The following is a 10,340-nucleotide window of genomic DNA, read 5'->3' as shown; positions in this document are numbered from 1 at the left end:
CTGGGAAATCTAGTTTTTTGGGGACAGAAGAGAAATCTTTAAATCTCAGGTTTAATACTTGCAAGACTAGTTGAATGACAAGTCACAGTTGGACAAGTCACTAAAATTCTCTGTCTTAATCTTCTTATCCTTGATATAGAAATGGCAATGTTTACATCACCTATTTTATAATAAGAACTTTGTAAATTGTTTAGAGCTATATAAATGGTATTTTATATTTGTCATTTTACCTTCCTCAGAATTGAATAGGTGGGAGAATTCAGGTAGTATTACAAGTAGGAAAATAAACAGTATTTTCAATGAACACAACAAAGATTCTCTGAAACAGAAACCCATCTCTTTAACCAGAATATTCTTCTGGCAATGGATCATTGAAAAAACAGTCTCTCAATACTCACAATATTGGTTATCAAAGGATGAGAAGGACTGAGGGATACAAATAGGTTATATCATATAACTATAATAATAACAGAAATATTGGTAATAATAACTCTTAATATTCATATAGCAATCTATATTTTGCAAATTGTTTTTCAATTCTTACCACATTTATCTTTACAATAACCAAAAGAAATAAGTGGCATTATAAGGACCATTTTATAAATGAGGAAATACATTTTCAGAGTTTAATAATTTCCTCATGGTCACAGAGCTAGTGTCTGAATAGGATTTGAACATTTCCTGACTCAAGATCCAACATTTAATTTAGTGAGCCTATTAGCAGACCTCAAAAGTAGAAAATAGACTGTATAAGAATCATGACACATAACATCAATCTTGCCCACACCTGAAAAAGAGGTGGGCTTTCCATATATAACATCAAAGAATAACAGATGGACAGACTTATACACTTTATTTCCATTTCTGTAATTTTACTCTAAAGGAAGCACCCCAACATGTTCATTAGATCTATTTTTGAGTACTCTCAGTGATGACATTACAGATCTGCTGAAGGGCACTAGCATATCACTTAATCTTATTTCTTAATAAACACAAATGAATTAATAAACAAGTGGAATACTGCGTTGGGTCCCTCTTTTTGTTAAGAAATAAAATGAAGAAAAGAGCATTCTACATTCTCTTCTATCTATAAAGTTTTGTGACACTAAAGATCTTTAGCATTTCATGTTTATATACATTACTTACCTTCAACCTATATCCAATTACCTGCTAAGTCCTGCACATTCTATTTTCTTTTAATTTTGTTTTTTCAATTACATGTAATAACAATTTTCAACATGCATTTTCAGAAATTATTAGATCCAAATTTTCCCCTACCTCCCTTCTCTCCACCCCCTTGAGGATGGTAATACATTTGATTTGGTTATACATGTATTATAAAAGCTTATTTCTTTGTTGGTCATTGGTGTGAGAGAATACTCATAAAAGCAAACCCCCAAAATAAAAACACAGATAAACTAAAATGAAAAATATTATTCTTTGATCTGCAATCCAACTCCAGCAGCTCTTTCTCTGGAGATGGATAGCCTCTTTTGTCATAAGACCTTCAGAATAGGCCTGTATCACTATATAGCTAAGAATACCTAAATCTTTCACAGTTGATTATCTTATATTGCCTTTTCACTCTGTCTCAGTTCATGTAGGTCTTTACTGTTTTTGTCTGAAATCATCCTTTTCATCATTTTATAGCATAATAGGAATTTATCATAATCATATACCACAATTTACTCAGTCATTCCCCAATTAATGGACATGCCTCAATTCCCAATTCTTGGCCATCACAAAAAATGCTGCTTAGAAAACCTTCATTTGATCAATTGGGAGTTACTAACTCATTGAGCCAAGATGGTGGAGAAGCAGGGAAAGCTTGAACTACTTGAATCCTCTCCAATCAATCTTAAAATAGTTCTTGAAAATGAATACTGGAGTGTAGAACAACAAGTGTTCTGAATTAAACAATTTTCCTGAGGAAAACAACTTGAAAGGTACTGGCTCAGGTCAATAGCAAAATGCCAGGGATGAAATCCAGTCTTTAAGAACAAAAAGACAACAACTAGAATTAAGTGACCTCACAAGGCAGCAGGACACTATAAAACAAAACCAAAAGAATGAAAAAATTGAGGAAAATATGAAGCAACTCATTCACAAAAGAGAAGATTTAGAATATCATTCCAGGAGAGACAAATTAAGAATCATTGGTCTACCAAGAGACCATGACAAAAGAAAAATCCTGGACATCATACTACAGGAAATTATCCATGAAAATTGCCCTAATATTCTAGAACAGGAGGGAAAAGTGGAGATTGAAAGAATCCACAGATCACCTCCTGTACTTAATACCCAACTGACAATACCCAGGAATGTTATAGCCAAATTCAAGAACTATCAAACCAAAGAAAAGATATTACAAGCTGCCTAGAAGAAGTCATTCAGATACCATGGAACCACAGTGAGGATAACACCAGATCTGGCTGCATCTCTACTGAAGGACTGAAAGGCATGGAATGTGATATTTTGGAAAGTAAGAGAACTAGGTCTACAACCAAAAATCAACTACCAAGCAAAACTGATGATATTCTTTTTTTTTTAAACCCTTAACTTCTGTCTTGGAGTGAATACTCTGTATTGGTTCCAAGGCAGAAGAGTGGTAAGGGCTAGGCAATGGGGTCAAGCGACTTGCCTGGGGTCACACATCTGGGAAGTGTCTGAGACCAGACTTGAACCCAGGATCTCCTGTCCCTAGACCTGGCTCTCAATCCACTGAGCAACCCAGCTACCCCCTAAACTGACGATATTCTAATAGGAGAATGTATGGTCATTCAACAAAATAGAAGAATTCCAAGCATTTGTAAAGAAAAGACCAGACCTGAACAGAAAATTTGATGCCCAAGCACAGAACTCAAGAGAATCATCAAAATATAATTTATAAAGAGGGGAGAAAAGAAAAAAAAAACAAAAAAAACTTTTTTTTAAGAAACCCAACAAGTTAAAATAATATGTATCCCTATAAGAAAAGAGGTGATTGGTAACTCTTAAACATTGCTATTATCACCTGGGCAGCTAGAGAAATTACACTTAGAGTGAACAGTAAGAAACAGTATAAGATGAAATGACAAGACATAAATTTGTATATAGATATATGTATGCATAAATACATATACAAATGTATATATATATATATATATATACAACTAGAGCTAAAAAAAGAGGTTAATAATAAAAGAAATTGGAAAAGAATTAAAAGGGGGTAAATATATATGTCACAAAGAAGTTCATGGGAGGAGGAGGGAGAACATCAATACACTGGAAGGGTAAAGAAGTTGGAGATAGGAAAAACTCAACTCTTCCGTGCATTGAAATTGACCCAAAGAGGGAAGAAAAATCCAATCCATTGGGGCAGAGAATAGATTTGCACCCTATATGGGGAGTAGGAGGGTAACAAACAGACTGGTGGGGAGGGAAGCAGTACAAGGGAGGGTGAGGGTAGGAGTAGTTATAAATAGACTACAAAGAAAATAAGGGGGGAATAAGGAGGGAGGGGGTAGAAAGGGAAGTAAAATAAGGGTGGGAACTAGGGGGACTGATTAAAAACAAACATTAGTGTAGAAGGAAATAGTGAAAGAAGAAAAGGCAGGACTAGGAGTAGAAAGCAAAATGCTGAGAAATACACAGCTGGTAATCATAAATCTAAATGTGAATGGAATGAACTCACCCATAAAACGCAATCGAATACCAGAGTTGATCCAAAAACATACCATATGCTCTCTACAAGAAACACATATGAGGAAGGTAGTTATACATAGGATGAAAGTAGGAGGATGGAACCAATTCTATTGGGCATCAGCTGATAAAAAGAAGGCAGGAATCGCAATCATGATATCTGACAAAGCCAAAGTAAAAATAAATCTAGTTAAAGGAGATAGGTAAGGCAATTACATTCTGATAAAAGTCAGCATAGACAATGAGGAAATATCAGTACTCAAGATGTATGCACCAAATGGCACAGCATCCAGATTTCTAAAGGAGAAACTAGTGGAGCTCAAGGATGAAATAGATAGAAAAACTATACAAGTGGGAGACCTGAACCTTCCTCTATCCGAACTAGATAAATCAAACAAAAAATAAATAATAAGGAGATAAGAGAACTGAATGAAATCTTATAAAAAGTAGAGTTAGTAGAAATGTGGAGAAAAATTAATAGGGGCAAAAAGGAATACACCTTCTTTTCAGCAGTACATGAAATATTCACAAAAATTGACCAAGTATTAGGGTATAAAAACATTGCAAAGTAGTGCAAAAGAGCAGAAATAATAAATGCAACCTTCTCAGATCACAATGCAATGAAAATAATAATTAGTAAGGTAGAGAGAGGTAAATAAAAAATTAATTGGAAATTAAACAATACAATTCTCCAAAACCAGTTAGTTAAGGAACAAATCATAGAAACAATAATTTCATTGAAGAAAATAAGAATGATGACACATCCTTTCTAAGCCTATGGGATGCAGCTAAAGCAGTACTCGGGGGGAAATGAGTTCATATATTAACAAATTAGGGAAGGCAAGATCAATGAATTGGACATGCAAATCAAAAAACTAGAAAGTGAACAAATTAAAAATACTCAGATGAAGTCTAAATTAGAGATCCTAAAAATCAAAGAAGAAATTAATAAAATTGAAAGTCAAAGGACTATTGATTTAATAAATAAGCCTAGAAACTGCTCCTTTGAAAAAAAAAGAAATAAAATATACAAAGTACTGGTCAGTCTAATTTAAAAAAGGGAAAGAAGAAAACCAAAATGACAGTATCCAAGAAGAAAAGGGAGACCTCGCTTCTAATGAAGAGGCAATTAAGGCAATAATTAAAAACTATTATGTCCAATTATATGGCAACAAATATGGCAATCTAGGTGATATGGATGAATACTTACAGAAATATAAATTGCCTAGACTAACAGAAAAAGAAATAGATTACCTAAACAACCCCATATCAGAAAAAGAAACTGAACAAGCCATCAAAGAACTCCCTATGAAAAAATCCCCAGGGCCTGATGAATTTACAAATGAATTATTTCAAACATTCAAAGAACAACTAATCCCAATATTTTACAAACTATTTAACAATTTAATTTAACTATTTAAGTATAAGCAATGAAAGAGTTCTACCAAATTCATTTTATGACAGAAATATAGTAATAATCCCAAAGCCAGGCAGGTCAAAAACAGAGAAATAAAACTATAGACCAATCTCCTTAATGAATATAGATGCAAAAATCTTAAATAGGATACTAGTAAAAAGATTCCAGAAAGTTATCATGAGGGTTATTCACTATGACCAGGTAGGATTCATACCAGGAATGCAAAGATGGTTCAATATTAGGAAAACCATCAACATAATTGACCATATTAACAAGCAAACTGACAAAAACACATGATTATCTCAATAGATACAGAAAAATCCTTTGAAAAAATACAACACCCATTCATATTGAAAACACTAGAAAGTATAGGAACATAAGGGCCTCTCCTAAAAATGAGAAACAGTATATATCTAAAACCATTAGAAAACATCACCTGGATTGGAGATCATCTAGAAACCTTCCAAGTAAGATCAGGAGTGAAATAAAGATGCCCATTATCACCTCTATTATTTAACATTGTACTAGAAACACTAGTAGTAGCAATTAGAAAAGAAAAAGAAATTGAAGGTATTAAAATAGTCAATGAGAAAACCAAGCTATCACTCTTTGCAGATGATATTACGGTCTACTTAAAGAGTCCTAGAGAATCAACCAAAAAGCTAGACAAAATAATCAACAATTTTAGCCAAGTTGCAGGATACAAAATAAAACCACAGAAGTCATCAGCATTTCTAGATATCACTAACCTTTCTCAGAGCAAGAATTAGAAAAAGAAATTCCATTTAAAATCACCCTAAACAATGTAAAATACTTAGGAATCTATCTTCTGAGACAAACACAGGAACTATATGACGAAGACAATTACAAAACACTCTCGACACAAATAAAACTAGATCTAAACATTTGGACAAACATTAATTGCTCATGGGTAGGAAGAGCTAACATAATAAAAATGACAATCCTACCCAAATTAATTTACTTATTTAGTGCCTTACCCATTGAACTACCAAAAAACTTTTTTTACTAAATTAGAAAAAAAAACCATAACAAAGTTCATTTGGAAGAACAAAAGATCAAGGATATCAAGGGAAATCATGAAAAAATGCAAAGGAAGGAGGACTTGAAGTCCCAGATCTCAAACTATACTATAAAACAGTGGTCATCAAAACAATTTGGTACTGGATTAGAGACAGAAAGGAGGATCAATGGAATAGACTTGGCATAAATATCCTCAGCAAGACAGTCTATGATAAGCCCAAAGATCCCAGTTTTGGGGACAAAAACACACTATTTGATAAAAACTGCTGGGAAAATTAGAAGAAAGTATGGGAGAGATTACGTTTGGATCAACATCTCACACCCTACTCAAAGATAAACTCAGAATCGGTGAATGACCAGAATATAAATATAGTTGAACAAAGAATAGTATATTGTCAGATCTTTGGGAAAGCAATGAATTTAAAACCAAGCAAGAGCAAGAAAAAAAATTACCAAATGTAAAATCAATAATTTTGATTACATCAAATTAAAAAGTTTTATACAAACAAAACTACTGCATCCAAAATTAGAAGGGAAGCAACAAATTGGGAAATAATCTTCATTACAAAAACCTCTGACAAAGGTCTAATTACTCAAATTCATAAAGTGGTAAACCAATTTTATAAAAAATCAAGCCATTCTCCAATTGATAAATGGGCAAGAAAAATGAATAGGCAATTTTCTGTTAAAGAAATCAAAACTGTTAATAAGCATATGAAAAAGTGTTCTAAATCTCTTATAATCAGAGAAATGCAAATCAAAACAACTCTGAGGTATCACCTCACACCTAGCAGACTAGTTAACATGAAAGCAAAGCAATGAATGTGGGAGGGGATGTGGCAAAATCAGGACATTAATACATTGCTGGTGCAGTTGTGAATTGATCCAACCATTCTGGAGGGCAATTTGGAACTAGGCCCAAAGGGCGTTAAAAGACTGTCTGCCCTTTGATCCAGCCATAGCATTGCTGGGTTTGTACCCCCAAAGAGATAATAAGGAAAAAGACATGTACAAAAATATTCATAACCACACTCTTTGTGGTGGCAAGAAATTGGAAAATGAGAGGATGCCCTTCAATTGGGGAATGGCTGAACAAATTGTGGTATATGTTGGTGATGGAATACTGTTGTGCTCAAAGGAATAATAAAGTGGAGGAATTCTATGGGAACTGGAACAACCTTGAGGAATTGATGCAGAGTGAGGGGAACAGAACTAGGAGAACATTATACACAGAGACTGATACACTGTGGTACAATTGAATGTACTGGAGTTCTCCATTAGTGTCAATGCAGTGATCCTGAACAACTTGGAGGAATCTAGGTGAAAAACCACTATCGACATTTAGCAGAAAACCTGTGGGAGTAGAAACACAGAAGAAAAACAACTGCTTGAATTCATGGGTCAAGGGGAAATGACTGGGGATATAGACTAAACATCCCAGTGCAAACATCAACAACATGAAAATAGGTTCTGATCAAAGACACAAGTAATACCAAATGAAATTTCACATCGGCTGCAGTAAGGTTGGGTGGAGGGGAGGGTGGGAAATAATGTGATTATTGTATCCAAGGAATAATGTTCTAAATTGACTAAATAAATTAATTCAAATGGAAAAATAAATAAATAAATAAAAACATAATAAGGCAAAAAAGAAAAAAAAAATATTAGAATACTTAAATAATCCCATCTCAGAAAAATTAATTGAACAAGCCATCAATTAACTTCCTTTGAAAAAACCCCCATGGCTAAATGTATTAACAAGTGAATTTTCTCAAACATTTAAACAATGATTAATTCCAATACTATATAAAGTTGTTTGGAAAATAAGAGAAAGAGTTCTACCAAACAGAGAAAGAAAGTTATAGGCCAATTTCATTAGTAAATATAGATGCAAAAATTGAGACTACTGTAAATATGACAAGGATTATTTACTAAGATTAGGTGGATTTTATACCAGGAATTCAATGCTGGTTTAAAATTAGGAAAACTATCATTTAAATTGATTATACCAGTGATCAAACTAATAGAAAACACATAATTATCTTAATAGTTACAGAAAAAGCCTTCAGAAAAATAAAACATTCCTATTAAAATCATTAGAAAGAAAATGAATAATTAGCCTTTCCTTATTATACTAAGGAGTATCTACCTACAATCATGAGCAATTATCTTTTATAGGGATAAATAAGAAGACCTCCCAATAAATCAGGGGTGAAGTCCATTATCACTACTACTGTACAATATTATACTAGAAGTGATAGATTTAACAATAAGAACAGAAAAATAAATTGAAGTAATTGATGTAAGCAATGAGGAAACTGATCTATCATTCTTTGCAGATGATATGATGGTATACTTAGAGGATTCTAGAGAATCAACTAAAACACTGGTTGAAATAATTAATTTTAGCAAAGCTGTAGGGTACAGAATAAGCCCAAAACTTTTTCTATGTATTACCAAGAAAGTTCAGCAGTAAGAGATAAAAAAGAAATTCCATTTAAAATAACCATAAATTGTAGGGAATAACAGCAATATTGTATAATGATCAACTGTGAAAGACAGATAAACTCAGTCATACAATAAACTGGGAGAATTCTGAAGGACTTATGACAAAAAATGCTCTCCACCTGCAGAGAAAGAACTTTTGGCATTGCAATGCAGATCACACCATACTATTTTCCACAGTAGTTTATTTATAGTTTTATTTTTGGGGTTTTGGTTTTATATGAATATTCTCTCATAGCAAACAAAATGTCAGTATGTTTTGCATGATGATACATATATCAATATCAAATTGCTTACTATCTCCAAAAGTGAGGACAGAAAGGAATGAGGGAGGCAATTTGTATATTATAATTTTGGGAAATGTGTGCTGAACATTGTTATTACAAGAGATGGAAATATCAAATATCTGAATAAAAAAGAACTGCCATAATATATTTTTGTATAAGTAGATCCTTTCACTTTTTTTTCAAAAATCTCTATAGGACACAGACCTTATAGTGGTATTATTACTGGATCAAAGTGTATATAGTTTTATATCTCTTTAGGCATAGTTCCTTATTTCCCTTTAGAATGATCATGCCATTTCACAATGGCAAAAGCAATGCATTATTATCTCAATTTTTCCATTTTCCCTCCAACATTTATCACTTTCCTTTACTGTCATATTGGCCAATCTGATAGGTATAAGGTCACTCCTCAGAGTAGTGTTTATTTGCCTTTCTCTGATGAAGAATGATTTAGAATATTTTTTCATATGATTATTGATAACTTTGACTTTTTATCCTAAAATTGCCTGCTCTTATCCTTTAACTATTTCTTAATTGAGGAATGACTACTATTCTTCTAAATAAGACTTGATTTTCTATATATTCCAGAAATGAGACCTTTATAGGAAAACTTTTCTTTAAAAATTCCTCTTTCCTTTTCCTTCTAATTTTAGTTACATTGGTTTGTTTTTTTAAAAATCCTTTTATTAAATATAATAGAAATTATTCATTTTAAGTCTTGTAAGGTTCTGTATCTGTTTGGTCATTAAGAAAAGATGGCATTCTTCATGATTTTGCATGTCTTTCTTGCACAGAAGCCATGCTAATCTTGTCTTGTTCCAATTTTAGTATTTATGCTGTTGAAGCAAGCAATGGATTCTACTCCCATAACTCTTAGAGAAGGCTCTTTCCTCTGACTACACCTACCCTGGCACTGGTCTTTATCACCTATTGACTAGACAATTTCAATGGCTTTCTGTCTTACTAATATACTTCAATTCTCTCCCCATTCTCTTCTACTAAGCTATCAAAATGTCCTTCCTAAAGAAGAGGTCTGATTATGTCACCTATGCCACCAATTCACTAAAATCCAGTGACTCCCTATTGTCTCCAATATCAAATATAAGGTCCTACAGTTTTTTTGGCCCTTGAAATCTCCTTCCTCCATATACTTTGATATTCAGGCTGCTTTGGTTTTCTTTATACAGGTCATTCTATTGCTATACTGCATATTTTTACAAACTTTCTTCCATGACTCAAATTTTTTCCTTTTTCTCTGCTTCTTGGCCTTCTTGGCTTACTTCAAATCCCAGCAAAAACTTTGTCTTCTGCCAAAAGCTTTCCCCAATCCCACTGAGATTATAATAAATTAATTAGATAAGTATATAAGATGTATCAAATATATATATATATATATTTGCATATATCTA

General features: G+C 32.8%; 1 pseudogene; it reads right to left on the bottom strand.

Annotated features, from left to right (window-relative positions):
- Window positions 1-9,680: 9,680 nt before the first annotated feature.
- On the bottom strand, window positions 9,681-9,779 carry LOC130455744 (U6 spliceosomal RNA; annotated as a pseudogene).
- Window positions 9,780-10,340: the final 561 nt, after the last annotated feature.

Source organism: Monodelphis domestica, chromosome 7 (genome assembly GCF_027887165.1).
Source record: "Monodelphis domestica isolate mMonDom1 chromosome 7, mMonDom1.pri, whole genome shotgun sequence".
Taxonomy (NCBI): domain Eukaryota; kingdom Metazoa; phylum Chordata; class Mammalia; order Didelphimorphia; family Didelphidae; genus Monodelphis; species Monodelphis domestica.
Note: the sequence above shows the minus strand (reverse complement) of the source record. Positions and strands in the feature narration are given on the sequence as shown.